This window comes from Chiloscyllium punctatum, chromosome 38 (genome assembly GCF_047496795.1).
Source record: "Chiloscyllium punctatum isolate Juve2018m chromosome 38, sChiPun1.3, whole genome shotgun sequence".
NCBI lineage: Eukaryota > Metazoa > Chordata > Chondrichthyes > Orectolobiformes > Hemiscylliidae > Chiloscyllium > Chiloscyllium punctatum.
Genome location: NC_092776.1, coordinates 22,218,545 through 22,234,892, shown reverse-complemented (window position 1 = coordinate 22,234,892; position 16,348 = coordinate 22,218,545). Strand labels below are relative to the sequence as shown.

The 16,348-nt window shown below is 39.3% G+C and overlaps 1 protein-coding gene across 2 annotated transcripts in view; it reads left to right on the top strand.

The window, feature by feature from the left end:
* The window catches only part of atrnl1b (attractin-like 1b), a 928,830-nt gene that overhangs the window by 439,096 nt on the left and 473,386 nt on the right, over positions 1–16,348 (top strand). The gene's annotated exons all lie outside the window — the stretch shown is intronic.

Sequence of the window (16,348 nt, the reverse complement as noted above, 5' to 3'; positions counted from 1 at the left end):
ATGGTGAGGTGATTTTGCTCCTGGATTAATCTAGAAGTTTCGACAGAGAATGAGTTTCAATCCTGCTGCATCTGTTTGAGAATTTGAACTCAGTTTTCTAAATGTTTAGACATAAAAACTGTTATAAATACGCCTGACTGAAGCTTTCAGAATACCATTTTAAAAATCCGATTGGTTCACTGATCTCTTTAAGGAATGAAATTGCCTATGCTCAGTTAGTCTGGTTTATGTGCTACAATGTGGTCGACTCTTAACAGCTTGCTGAAGTGCTCTAGCCATCCATTTACTGACTGGCAATGACAAGGAAGTAAGTCAGGACGAGTGCTCATCATCATTACCTTGGGCAGAGAACTTGGGTTTGAGCAGTAAATTACCATTCACAGCCTGAGAATAATGTGTTAAAATGTATAAAATGGTACACATCTAGTGCAGGATAACTCCTGAAGTTTTATTCTGCAGGTAAATAGAACTACTGATAATCTATAACATTATCAAAAAAGTGGGACCATATTAGGCCAGACGACTGGACTGTTAACCCTAAACCCCTTTCATGACAGAACTATTATTTTCAACTTGCAAATTGTAAATTACATAACAATTTACATGCTTTGAGAGACGTTAAAAAAATTACAGTATGTTGAACCATGTTAAATTGGACTTCCACTACACTGTTTAAAAAAATTCCAAGAATGTCTTAATTAAATTTAGTGGTCAATTAAAATCTCAAACTTACACATGGAAAATATGTACAGACATCCCAGCAGTGGTTAGGACCAGGGGTGCAAGATGTACCAGGAAATAGATAGGGCATGTCAGAAAGGCACGGTCACGGTGATCATGGGGGATTTCAATACGCAAATGGACTGGGTGAATAATGTTGCCAATGGATCCAAAGAGAGGGAATTCATGGAATGTTTACAGGATGGCTTTTTGGAACAGCTTGTGATGAAGCCCACAAGGGAGCAGGCTATTCTGGACTTAATGCTATGAAATGAGCCAGACTTTATAAAAGATCTTAAAGTAAGAGTACACTTAGGAGTCAGTGATCATAATATGGTAGAGTTCAGTTTGCAGTTTGAAAGAGAGAAGGCAAAATCAGATGTAATGGTGTTACAGCTAAATATAGGTAATTACAAGGGCATGAGAGAGGAACTGATGAAAATCGACTGGAAGCATAGCCTAATGGGGAAGACAGTAGAGCAACAATGGCAGGAGTTTCTGGGTGTAACTGAGGTCACAGTATGGAGGTTTATCCCAAAAAAAAGATTACTGGGGAGGGGGGCAGTCAGGAAATGTATTATAGTAAAAGAGAGACCATATAAAGTGGTCAACAGCACTGGGACATCAGAAGATTGGGAAGACTACAGAAACAAAAAGAGGGTAATGAAGAGACTGGGACTGCTGCAATAGTCCGATGTGAATTAATTTGCATAATTCTGAGACGATGCATTGGCAGTTCTACCATTATTGGCAAAGACAATAAATATGCATTTCTAAACTTCATCCATTGCAGTGATTTTGCTACATTTTCACAATAACTTAATATTGTCAGCATGGTATCATTAGTACCATCAAGTAGTTTATTTCCCAAAATGCCATTTGCTGTGATTACTATCAGTGTTTTTAGACTTAGAAAGATGCCAGATGGTATCTCTGATGCAATGTAAAGGGGATAAGGTTATTAACAATGAAATAAACTATTGGATGGTATCACCAATTTTTCATACTTTAATGCAAGTTAGCTTGAAAATATATTGGCTATTTTGTATATGCAGAAATAAAAATAATTTGGGTGAGGATAATATTAATCGATACTCTTCTGACTCCGACTTTGCAGATTTCAATTCTAGAATATTCCTTTTTGTTTAATGTACTTTAATGTTTACTCCTTGTGGAGTCACTAACTTGAACACTTCACAAAGTGCCTGTTCTTTCTTTGCTTACAGGAATGAGCAATGGACACAATACTGTCAATGAGTATAGTATGAGAAAAAGTCAGTGCATGAGGAGAGGTTGAGTGGCTTGGGCCTGAATTCATTGAAGTTTAGAAAAATGAGAGGTGACCTTATGGAAATGAATAAGATTCGTAGGGGACTTGACTTGGTAGATGCTGAGAGGTTTTTTTGCCCTTGTGGGACCAGGGGACATATTTCAGAATGGTCACCCCTTGAAGATAGAAATGCAGACTTTCTTCCCTCAAAATGCAGAGTAAACCTGTGGATTTGTTTCCTTCAGAGCGCTATAGAGGCTTGTGTTAAGTATCTTCAAGTCTGAGATAGATGGACTTCTAGACATAAGGGGATCATATTTTACGGGGAAAAGACTGAACAGTATAATAAAGAATTACCAGATCAGCCAAGATCTCATTGAATGATGAGCAGACTTGGTGGTCTAAATGGCCTAATTCTGCATCTAAATTTCTTAGGCTTATTTACACAATCAGCAGAGCAGTTGTGTTTTATAGATACATGTGTTAGACATGATGTTGTGGACTGTGTATCATTCTGACCTGCCATATTTTTAATTGGAGCTCCTTCCAATGAACCTTAGTTACACTCGTTTTTATATGACATGAAACGGAGTTGTAATTTAAGTTGACCAAATTTCTAACAAAATGCAGAAGCTTTCCATCTTTCCCTCTCCAACATGCTATAAATATCTTGTCATGAATGATCTGGATTTTAAGCACCCTGATTTAGTCTACAGAGAAGCTTTAACTTTTTGCTGAATTATTTTATTGGGGTTGTATATAGTGGTGAGACTGAGGTGTATTGTATCAACTTCAAATAATATGTGTTAAACTATTAAGTTGTTATCAATGCATATCCTTTATTAATATTTTTGAGGACTTGAGTCTATAGGATTGCGAAAATTGGTTTATTTGATGTACTAAGAAGAAACATGAGGTTTTTTTTATGCTTTTATTTAAAAAATGGAATTTCATGACATAAGCTAACTAAGTGGATTTAAAAAGACATGAGTTTGTGGTGATTCAGAGTTGTGGTGATTTGATATTGATTCGCAGGTCAGTTGGGGTGAAACCTGTAAAGAGATAAGATCTCCACTGAGAATCTGCACCATTCAGCAAGAGATGAAAACAGGAATAGCATCTTTCCTCTCAAAGTTTTCTCAAAGAAGTTCATCCTTTCTTTTTTGTAAATATATTTATTAGCAAATTTTTTTAACTTTACAAACATATAAAATTATTGAAAAATACAATCATTAACAAATATCGGTATAATAAAAAAAAACACAAATTACAATACAACTACTGTCTACTAACTACTAACCTACTCTATAATACAAAACAAACCCTAACACTGTGGAAAGTAGCACCAAAAAAAAAAGAAAGGCAAAAAAAAACACAAAATGCAGAACAGCTATGCTCGGCGCAAAGCTCCCAATCAAAGGAACGGGGGCATTGTAAATATACCCGTATTAACTCAGGAGACCCCCTCTAGGGCCCAGAACTTGACAAATCTAACCATCCTGGTTAAACAAATGCCCTAATTAAGATAACTGACAAATCTATATCCAAATAACTCAAGTAGGGCTGCTATGTCTTATAAAAATGGTCTGTTGTGTGGTGCACTATGTTTGTAAAACAGTCCAAAGGAATGTGCTCCATAATTAATTTCTGCCATCCCAGCAAGCCCGGTGGGTTCTCAGACACCCAATTCATCAGAATATTCTTCCGTGCACAATATGCGAGAATATTAAATAGATTCTTCCCATGCCCGTCGAAAGATGGTGAATTTGGTAGACCTAAGAGGAGAGATATCGGGTCTACTTTGAATTTATTCCTCAACACCCTCCCTATCTCTCCCGCCACAGTGCTCCAATAAACACGGAGCCTGTGGCATGTCCAGAAGCAATGGATAAAAGTACCTACACTTATTTTACATTTGGGGCACACTGAAAGAAGTTCATTCTTAATGCTTTGGCTTCCAAGTCTGTATTTATACAGGTGACACAATGGCTCAGGGGTTAGCACTGCTGCCTCACAGTGCCAGAGACCGCAATTCGATTCCACTCTCTGGTGACTGTGTGGAGTTTGCACTCTCCCTGTGTCTGCGTGGATTCCTCTGGGTACACCAGTTTCCTTCCACAGTTCAAAGATATCCTGGTTAGGTGGATTGTGCAATTTAGCCAGCCAGTGTCTAGAGATGTGCAGGCTGGATGGATTAGTCATGGGAAATGCATGATTGTCAAGGGAAGGTCTGGGTGGGATGCTGTTCAGAGGATTGGAGTGAACTTGATGGACCAAAAGGCCTGCTTCCACAGTGTAGAGGTTCTGAAGTATTTGGAAGTCCATCTTGGTTTATCAGTAGATTAGTGTAACATATTTTTGCATATACTTCGGAGAAGAAGTTGACAATAATGTAGAACTTATGATTTGGTGTTGAACTGGGGTGTACAAAGTTAAAAATCACACAACACCAGGTTATAGTCCAACAGGTTTAATTGGAAGCACACTAGCTTTCGGAGCGACGCTCCTTCATCAGATGATATCATCTGATGAAGGAGCGTCGCTCTGAAAGCTAGTGTGCTTCCAATTAAACCTGTTGGACTATAACCTAGTGTTGTGTGATTTTTAACTATGTAGAACTTAGTTCTTTATTAAGTGTGCATGTAAATATCACCTGCAAATTGAAATCTAAGACTGAGGGTGAATTGATTTTGAGTTTGCATTGAAGGCAGTCTCAGCTGAAGTTTCCTCCCTTTCTCTGTAGAATATTTCCACACATACAGCTAATTAACTGCACGTGAAGTGCAGTGTTGCAGGAAGGAAAATGGAGAAGAGAGCTGGTGCAATGATGGCACTGTTTATCCCATTGTTGAGGACAGATAGCAGTGACCTCATGACTGTGGCTAAAGATGTGGGTAGTTCAGTTTGCATCGATGTTTTGTAAACAATTGAAGTATTTAACTGTGTTATAAACTTGAAGTTCTAATACAAGTAAATTATGGATAATAATAATAGACTCATTGTTTTGAAATATAAAGGACTGTGGGGATCAATGCACATGTTTGTTATTTTTTTAAAAGCTCAATAGAAAAGGGATATCTATTTTAGCTTGTTCCTTGTGACATTCTTTGTGACTGATCAGTTTGTATTTACAAGAGAAACTAATTTGAAATTGTCTCAATTTAGTCATGTGTAATGTTCAATTTTCTTTGCTGGAAATAACTTGCAGGAGAACAGGTGTGCAGAAATAATGATGTAGCTCAGCACACAGATGTGAAACATGTAATAAATTGTAAAGAATCTTGGAATGAGTCCATCTTTAAAATTTCAAAGTTGAGGCATTGTAATAAAGACAATTTGTTGCATGAGATTCTACTTGCTGGACCAGAAACCAAACTGTGTAATTAAGTTTTGCTAGCTATCAACATCAGAGATATCCTTTGAAATCATTCACCAATCATAGTTGAGGTCCGTTGTATTTTCAACAGCACCTTGTATTTTTAAATAACACCTATAATTTGAGTTATCCCAAACTGTTATAAAGTAAACTTTCACACTGCGCTCCATTATGTAATATTTGGACAGACGTCCAAGGGCTGACTCAGGTAGCTTTTAAGGAGCAACTTAAAGGAGAAGGCAAGATAAAATGGCAGAGGGCTTTCAGGAGGGAATTTCAAAGCTTAGGGTCTTGGCAGCTGAAGCGGGCAAATGCTAATGCTGAAATGTTTAAATTTTTGGATGGTTGTGAGGTCAGATTTAGAGAATATTTTGGAGGATTGTGGTAATAAAGAAGATGGTACAGATAGAAAGAATGAAGCCATGGAGGAATTTGAAAGCATTGACCAGAATAGCAATGTAGCTTAACCTGGAGCCACTGTTGATCATCGGGCGTAGATGTGATGGATAATGGGGCTTGGTATGGTACAAGACATGGACAGGGACTGCAGGGTTTGAATTGGCTAATTGGCAGTTTTATACGACATTGCTGAATGTACTTTTTTGAAATCATTTTTAAACTAGTGGGAAAGACAGACATTTATAGTTTCATAGAATTCATGGCGATATTTTTAAATCTTTTGATTTGGAACATTGCATTTTTAAACAAGTTATTGTTGTATACGTCTCCTTGAATATGAACAAAGAGGTGTGCTTGACCAAAAACCTGACTTTGTAGAAATCATTGGTTATGGATTGTATGAACAAAATTGTGAATATCTTCAGGGAATCATGGAAACTTACACCATAAAAAAGAGGCCATTTGGCACTTATGCCTGTACTAACTCCGTGAAAGAGCAGTCTGCTTGCCCAGATCCCCTTTTTGGTCCAAGATCCCGTGTGTTCTTCATCCTCAATTACCTGTTCAACTCCCCATTAAAGTGATTCATGAAATATGCAATCAGTTTCTTTTAGAAGTAGAGCATTTCAAATCCCAACAATTCTTGAGTGAAGAAAAAGTTTGCCTCACCTCTCCTTTTGGATCCTTCTGTGATTTTGAATCCATTGCCTCTTGTTAATCCATTGCCACTTACTTTCAGGATATTTTTCCTCTTTGTCCTATCAATATTTTTCATCATATTGAAAACTTCATGTCTTAATCTGTCTCCCAAGGAGGAAAGTCCTAACGTTTTCAATCTCTAATCATTGATAACATCTCTTCTTTATCCTTTTTATGCCTTTACATCTCACTTTTAAGTGTGATGCCTGGATTTTATTGTTAAAACTCTACATGAGACCTATCAGTCATTTTATAAAAAGCTTTTGTTTAATTAACTCATGCCTTCAGTGTAGATGTGAGTGGAAGGTAAATATAGAAAGATTTTGAGATAATTGATTTGCCTTATAGATTAACACAGTTGTTTCCATTTACAAGTATGGGAACTTAATCCTCAGCATAAATGATGAAAAGCTGATATAATGGACAAATGAATGCAGAAAAGCATGGGAATAGGAGTCGCTCATTCAACCTGTTGAGCCTGCTCTGCCATTCAATGACGACATCATTGATCATCTCCTGCAAGATGACTTTCATTAGCATCTTCATCTTACATTATCTCCATATCCCTTGATGTCAACAGTCTCTAGAAGTCTGTTAATTCAGAATTGAACAATATGTCATGAATACGCTCAATGATTGAACTTGCACATTCTAAGGATTCACCACCTTCTGAGTTAAAACATTCCTCCTTTTCTCAGAATAAAGGTTATGCCATTTAAGACTGAATTTATGCCCCGATTCTAGATTCACCAGCCAGGGGAAGCATTTGCATCTACCCACTCATGGACTGTTCGAATTTTCAGAGTTTCACTGCACTAACCTCTCATTCTTGGAGTGTCTAGACAGCATAAGACAATCCTTCATCCCAGGAATTTGTCTGGTGAATTTTCATTGCACTCCCTCAATGACCAATGTCCTTTCTTAGATAAGGAGACCGTATAGCACATAATAACTAGATACAATCTCTAGGCTTTAATAGTTAGGCTTTAACATCACAGCAAGGCATCTTGTATATTCAAATCTTTTTGTGATAAATGTCATACCTTTTGCTCTCCTAATTGCTTGCAGCACTTGTATGTTAGCTTTTAGTGATTCATCAACAAGAACACACAGGTCCTTTTGGATAGCAGTACTTCCCAATCTCTCATCATTTAAGAAATGTTCTGTCTTTGTTTAACTTTTTCTCTCAAAGTAGATAACTTTAAACTTATTCATACTGTATTACATCTCCCATATTCTTGCCCATTCTCAACCTGCCCAAGTTCCTCTGATGTTTCCATACATTCTCCTCACAACTGAAACTCTTATTCCTTTTTTTTATCAGCAGCAAATTTGGAAATGTTGTAAATAACCAGAAATAATGTCATCTGAGACTTGAATTTGACCTTCAGCATAGACATTATAAGTCTCTAAGGAAAACTAATATCCCTAGACCAGCCAGCCAACTCCTCATAAATCAACTGGAGTTGATTTTGGGGCCGCTTGTTTCCTGTTATACATTTAGTCATGCATGACAACAGTATATCTTCTATCCAGTCTTCAGTCTTGTAGTGCCAGTGTTGATCACTGACATATTCATTTTCACTTCCTGGATAAATTATACTGATTTTTTTTTATATAGAGCTGAATTGTATTTTGTAATTCAGCAAACTGCACTTAATGGGTTTTTATTAGATTTTCGAACACCAAGTTACTTATTTACTCTCAGAATTGACATAATTAAATTGAACATATTTTATAGAGCAATTGACTTGGTTCCATATATTTTAACCTAGTCTACAGCAAGGTACATGAATCTAATGCTGATATTTTTGTCTCAATTTAATGAAGTTAAGTTGAGACTTCATACCATGAATAGCTAATTAAACCTCGAGCTTAGTTATTTCTACTTAGTTGGTATCTAAGTACATACATAATTTAAACAGCAGTTTCCAATCTGATTTTATAAAGTACAATGTTCATTACATTTCATTTTACACTTTAAATGTAAAGTACAATCACTTTTTGTGAAGATGTGCAAATCATGTTTATGTTATGCCTGTTTGGTTTTGTTAGTTACTGGATTGGCTTAATAGAAGAGAGAGACCAGAATAGTCTAAAACTGTGGATGCTGAAGACCTGACACTGTAGTGATTGGAAGCAGGTGGGTCTCATTGACTGAGATTCTTGGTTGGTGTCATTAACCTGGGATAATCAGGCAGCCCTGGCTGACCAATATCAACAGGGGATAGTCACACTTGCACACACACAACATGGGTGCGGGGGGAATAAATAAGCACTACTGCAGTTAGGTGGTAGTGTGGGGAAAAAAGTTTAAAAAAAAGTGTCAAACGTTCTGCAAAGAAAGAAGAGAGGAAAAAAATCAACAGGGGAATGTCAAACCTGTACACACGCAACATGGGTGTGGGGGAAAAATAAGCACTACCGCAGTTAAGTAGTAGTGTTGGGTTAAGAAAAATGAGAAAGAAAAAAAATTAAAAAGGAAAAACACAAAAAAAAGCATGATTGTCAGAGAATCTACTCACTCTGAGAAAAAAATAAAATTTCAACAGGGGATAGTCACACCTGCACACACACAACATGGGTGCTGGGGAAAAATAAGCACTACCGCAGTTGGGCGGTAGTGTGAAATAAAAAAAAGGAGTGTCAGACATCTGAGAGCTGGCTCTGAGGGAGCTGGATCAGTGTCAAAGCCTCCACATGCAAATAAAGGGTGACTTGGTGACAGGATAAAAAGTCAACGTGGGATAGTCTCCTCATTCTAGGGACTGGCATTGAGGTCAGAGTTCACACAAATAAAAAAAGGTGGGCCAGACAACCTGTTCACTCTGAGAGCTGGCTCTGAGGGAGTTGGGTAAATGTCAAGAACTCTGCACATATAAACCACAAGAGACAAGTCATGCTGAGAAAGTTTGAGCAGCTTGTGGGTAGAAGAAAAAAAATCAACAGGGAATTCAAAATCCCCTCCATCCAGGGACTGACTCCAAGCCAGCTGGCTGGCTAGTGAGAACTTTGCATATGTAAATAAAGGGTGACTTGGTGATGGGATTCTGGCTTCTATGCAGTTATTTCAGTAGTGATGGGAGAAAACAATACGTTCCTGAAGAACGTTTTCTCGCAATAGTCATCTTTCAGTTGAGGCAAGCATTTCTAGCATCATGCCTTTATTTGGGAAGCTTGACTCATTTGATCCTGCTGCTGAAGAATGGGCCCAGTTTGTGGAAAGAATGTAGTAATTTTTCCGGGTAAATGACATTGAGCCAGATGAAAAGCCATGAGTAATCCTTCTGACTGCTTGCAGACCAATAGCATTTTTGGTTGTAAGGGGCTTAACTTTCCCAGAGGCACCAATCGCTAAAACCTTCCAAGAGTTGATAGATTTGGTTAAGGAATATTATGACCCCAAGCGTTGTCTAATTCTGAGATGCTATTGGTTTTATTTGGATGTTCAAGAGCTGGGGTAACCTGTATCAGGATTTTTGATGAGGTTTAGCCGACTGGTAGAGACATGTGATTTTGGCTAACCCTGAATAAGATGCTGAGAGACCGTTTGGGATTAATGACATAACCAGGCAAAAGTGCTTACCAGCTGAAGCCCAAGTGGACTTCAAACAGGCACTACAACTGGCTTTGTCATTAAAAAATGTGGCAAGTGAGACCATGGGAGCTACAGGGCATCCCAATGGAAGTGGGGACCCCCACCTGTCCAACTCAGCTTGGGGAACACCACTTGAGTTTAGGCAATCACAGAGCCTTACACAGGGCACATCCTGAGCAGAGGGACCGTAGCACAACCACACAACAAAACTGAGCATTTATCTAAATTACATGTTAATTGGGAAGACCAGAAAAGAGCTCTTGGAGAACTTGGACGTAGTGCTTAAACATTTCTCCCTACCCTTAGGCACCCAAACGACTGACCTGGGTTACAGAGTCGACAAAACCAGATTACAGCCATTGGAAGATAACGAGAGGGCGATCAAAGGTGCCCTGGCTCCAATGTCTGTACTGGAGCATAGGTCTTTCCTTGGGTTAGTGAATTATTACAGAAAATTCATATGCCACCTGGCCTCCATCTTGGCACTTTTAAACCTGCTATTGAAAAAGGGTCAGCCTTGGAAATGGTCGCATAGTCAAGAAGTAGTCTTTAGGAAAGTGAAGCAACTACCGTCATCTGAAGTATTGCCTCACTACAATCCGAAAATGAGAGGTGATGCTGACATGTAATGCCTCTCTGCACAATATCAGGGCAGTGTTGGCTCACAGGTTGTCCAAGCGAGAGGAATGGTCATTAGCGTATGCTAACCAGACCTCTGTTGTTGTTGAATGCAAATATGCCCAGATAGAGAAGGAAGATTTGATGGTCATCTTTGGTATGAGAAAGTAACATCACAAATCCCTGTGAGAAGAAACGCAGGGCAGTGTCACCTACAGCTTCTGGTCAAATTCAGCTAGGGGCCCTTATTCTCATAGTGTATAAGTACAAGTTGAATTACAATCCAGGAGGTCGAGTGCTTAATGCGGATGCCTTGAGCCACCTCCCATTGCCAGATACTTCCTGGAAGAGTCAGTTCTTATTTTGGACTTTCTGGGCACCCTCCAATTACCACTGACAATACCTGACCCTGGACACACACAGATTCTGCCTTGGCAACATTCTTAAAAATTGGTAGTATTGGGGCAAACAGAAGTGCCATCACAACTAGGATTGAAACCTTACTGGACACTATGAGACTAGATTACCATAGAGAATGGCATTCTGTTATGGGAGCAAGAGTGATTGCCCTGAGTAAAGATCACCAACAGATACTGGCTGAATTTCTCCAGGGTCACCCAGAGGTTTCCAAGTTGAATATGCTCGCAGGAAGTTATGTCTGGTGACCAGGGTTGGATGCTGACATAGCTGCGTTTAATGAGACAATGACCGGGGTAACAACAAGGACAAGACTGCCACAGGTGGCACTTCTACATTCGTGGGAATGTCTGGGTAAACCCTGGTCTTGGTTACACATTGACAATGCCGGTCCTTTTGTGAATTCAATGTTCCTCGTGCTTGTGGAAGCCCGTTCAAAGTGGTTAGACATGCACTGAGTCCATTCGGCAAACTCAGTGATGATGATTGAAAAGTGAGCATCATTTGGGAAACACTGACTCCTGGAAGAATTGTTCATAGATGTCATTTACCAGCAAGGAATTTCAGTAATTTCTTCAGTCAAATACCATAAGGGCAGCTCCATACCATCCATTTTTCAATGGTCTAGTGGAAAGAGCGGTCCAAATACTGAAGGCAGGCTTAAAGGAACAATCTACAATGTGGCTTGATGCCAAGCTATCCCAGTTGCCGTTTGATCATAGGACCACCTCGCATACAACTACAGGGATAACTCCAGAGTTGCTGATGGGGAAAAGACTTTGCACCAGGTTAAACCTGATATTCCTAGAACTGGAGGGTGAAATAGCAGGATGAAATAGCAGCAGGAATGCCAATTTTGGCCATGTGCTTCCTCAGAGCAAGAATTCATTTCAGGGGAAGAAGTTTGATGCTGGAGTCACTGAAATGGCCTTGTATGGGTATGAGGTGAGGTTGATGCGAGGTCAGGTCCTTTGACTTCAGGTTGCTTAGGCAATCCTGAACAAACATATGGATCACCTGAAACTGCTACCTCGCAAATGGGGCAGGAGCAAAACATACTGGCCCCTCAGAACAGCCAAGACCTGTCAGAAACTGTGGGTTCTCCCCTCATTAAGTGCCAAGGAAAGCTCAGCATTCAAGATGGATGCAACTTTGATACCATTACTGCCGGAAGAAGAGGAAGAAAGTCTCTCTAGTTGCTCTGGATGCAAGAAACGGGTTATTGTTGCCTGTGTCAGAGTCTGAATCAGAGAAACTGGACCTGAGGCAAAAACATCACAGGAAAAGCTACAAGAGAAAGACCAGGCCTGCATCCCTGGACTTTGGAGGTGGGGTAAGGGGGACAATGAATGCAATGATTGGAATCAGGTGGATCTCATTCACTGAGATCCTTGATTGAGGTTATTAACCTGGTTTGCTAGGGCTTCCTGATTGTAAACAGAGGATTTAGCATCTCCTCTGTTCAGGGACTGACTCTGAGCTGGCTGGCCACAGCCAGTGAACTGCGCACATGTAAATAATTAAAAATCACACAACACCAAGTTATAGTCCAACAGTCTTGAGACTTAACAAGCAATCTAGGTTTTTTTCAATATATAATTTCAGTTACATACCACTAAACTTTGGCGATTGCACAATCATTTGATGAAGGAGTAGCACTCTGAAAGCCAGTGCTTCCAAATAAACCTGTTGGACTATAACCTGGTGTTGTGTGGTTTTTAACTTTGTACACCCCAGTCCAACATTGACATCTCCAAATCACATGTAAATAAATGGTGACAGGATAGTGACCTCTGTGCAGTTATTTCAGAGACAAAAACAGAAATTTGTAATTCCATTTTCATGAGGCCAGTAAGTGTGACAGTCATTGTTATTTTTAATTACTTCAATAGAAGGCCCTCTAGTGGCATATCTCGACATGATTCCTGTATGTACAGAAACTACAAAGAAAACACCTCGTCCTCTGGAGTATATTTTATAAAAGTAACTTGTCAATATTTTGGTTTGACTCCTTTGGCTGTATGGCTGGCTTTCAATGCTGCCGCTAATAATGTGGGTTCAATTCCTATACCAGCTGAGGTTGCCATGGAGGAGTCTCCTTTTTGACCTTTTTTCTTGCCTGACATGTGATGACCCACAGCTTAGACGCTTGCTAGCAGTCTCTTCTAATAGGAGAGTCGTTTGATGGTAAGACTATGGCGACTTTATATTTTTTTTAAGGGTAATGTTTTGACCTATTTACAGGATGGCCTATGTGCATTTCAGTGTGGCATTCTATTTTTTAACACTAATCTTTAATGTTGTGCTGGTATAGGTTGCAAAACCCTGTTGTATTACATTAAAAATCACACAACACCAGGTTATAGTTCAACAGGTTTAAATGGAAGCACTAGCTTTCGGAGTGCTGCTCCTTCATCAGACAACCACCTGATGAAAGAGTCGCGCTCCAAAAACTAGTGCCTCCAATTAAACCTGTTGGACTATAACCTGGTGTTGTGTGATTTTTAACTTTGTACACCCCAGTCCAACACTGGCATCTCCAAATCATGACTTAAGGCTGTTCCAAGAGGACAGTTGGATACAGTTAAATGCAAGCAAATTTCACAGCAAAGGTGATCGTTATTTAAATTCACACATTTAATTCACACTCATATTAAACTGTTAATGTTATTTACTCTTGAGTGTTGACATAAAGATTGCCAGTAAAAGCATGCATAATGATGTTTACAATTACTTGAAGCAAATGTCTAATTAATGTGGACCAATTACCTTCCTCAGAAGCAAATAACTTAGGAGATTTGTAGAATATTTATACATTTACGGATGTTATTTTGAAATACAAGTTCAAGATGCGTACATCTGAAAGAAAATTATTTGAATATATCTGGAAGATTGACTTGTAATATCCCATATTCTACATTTCAATCTGAATACTATTAACTGCTAATTGGAAGCAAGCTTAAATATATTTAATCAAATATGTAATGTTTCTTGCCACAACGTACACATTTATAGCTTGTCTTAAAGATTAAATTTTTCACAGTCCACTCAGGAAATCAGAACATGCATGTAGAGGCAGTTTTTTCTAAAAATTATCTTATAAAGGAATTCAAACAACTTGTTCTGAAGTTTTGCCTCAACATCCTTGGGAGACAGGATTGAAAGGTTTAAAGAAGCCCAGTTGTTCTGCTGGAAAGAAGATATAAGGTGTGTTCACACTTGGAGACAATAGTATCAGCATTTGCACATAGAGTGATTGGTAGTCTCAAGTCCCAGGAAGTTACTGACAAAGTTGTATGATAAACTGTTATGCTTCAAATTGTTCATTTGCTTTAAGCTATCTAATTACAACCAAGAAAAAACAGTGAGTACAGTCTCTAGCATAGTTAGTGTGGGAGAAAATACAGGTCCCAGCCTTCCCATGACATGGCCACAAAACAGACAACACAAAATGTCTGCACTTAGCCACTGAGGTTACCTACAGTGCCTCAAGTTGGCCAAACCAGTCACCCCAGACATCACACATACCTCAGGACATGACTCGTCCAGCCCCAGACCAAGAGAATATATTTCAGATTAACTGATAATGAGCCTCATACTCCACAATCGCCCAACGCCTCTGATGTCATTAGGGCACAGCTACTCCCTCTAGGAGTCAAGCCTTCACAAAGGGTACCCAGACAAGGAGGCACCAAAGATACTTTGCTTGCCCTCTCAACAATACGAACACATTGATACTAGGATGAAACCCACTAACACCTACTCCAGCCAAGTTCACTTCAGCCATAAAGTCACCAGCATATAAAATTACATATTGCTTAGTTTTTGAAGACACTGTATGCAAACATCTTCCAGTAGATTCCGAGGAATATTTATTTAATTCTCATAAATGAGATTCTATTCTCGAAGTTTCAATAGTTGATAATGAGAGGATACTAGGGGAGCAATCAAACCGCCATCCTGTAAGTTTTGCAGAAACAATCCTTCTGACTTAAAGCACTGTTCCAAAACCAGTTCAAACTCTGTCCTTTCTTTGTTAGACTGTTTGTCTCCCTTTAAGTTTCCAGGTAACATCTGCCGCTCGTTTGAGCATAAGGCTTTTCTGGAGTCAGTGGCTGCAGAGCAGTTTTGAACAAGAAACAACCTACAATTAAATTTCAGGCCTGGACTCAATAGCGAACAACAGATTTTTTTCTCTCTTTAAAACAAACTGCAGGTCATAGTCCAAAGATCACATTCAGCTCTCAGCTCAGTTCACAGATCCAAACCTAATGCGATTTGTAATTTAAATGAAATTGTTACAAGATGTGATTAAGTTTTTGCAAAGGAATGTATGGTCAGAATGAAGGAAGGCAATTGTATGTTCTAACCTTGACCTGTTGGATGGCATTCACAGATTTTACTTAGATTACTGTCAACAACAATTTAAACTGGTGGATCTGAAATGTTTAAATGCACCCCAGTACTATAAATCCACCATAAGAGATTCTGTGACTTATTTTTGAATCACTTATCTCTTTGGAACAGTTCTACTCATAGTTCAAGTACAGGGAAATTTAGTTGTAGCAACAGAAAATTATACATGCACAGTTTTAAGTTTGGAATATAATGAAAATTATGAAGTGTATAAAACTGTTAGTATGGCTGTGGCTAAAAGTAGACTCTGGAGGCAACTGCTTCACATGAGAAAGATATATATTGGTGAAGCAATATAATAACATCAAGAGAGTCCTGCTGGATCTGCTACCTGGCAATAGATGCACAGTAGACACTGTACTGGCAGGAAAAGGTCAGCACCACTAATCCACTGCCTGAACTGCTGTGCTCTTCCAGCACCACTAATCCAGACATCCACTAATATCATCTATTGTATCCGTTGCTCCCGATGCGGTCTCCTCTACATTGGGGAGACTGGATGCCTCCTAGCAGAGTGCTTTAGGGAACATCTCCGGGACACCCGCACCAATCAACCACACTGCCCCATGGCCTAATATTTCAACTCTCCCTCCCACTCTGCCAAGGACATGGAGGTCCTGGGCCTCCTTCACCGCCGCTCCCTCACCACCAGATACCTGGAGGAAGAACACCTCATCTTCCTCCTCGGAACACTTCAACCCCAGGGCATCAATGTGGACTTCAAGTTTCCTCATTTCCCCTTCCCCCACCTCACCCTAGTTCCAAACTTCCAGCTCAGCACTGTCCCATGACTTGTCCGACCTGCCCATCTCCTTTTCCACCTATCCACACCACC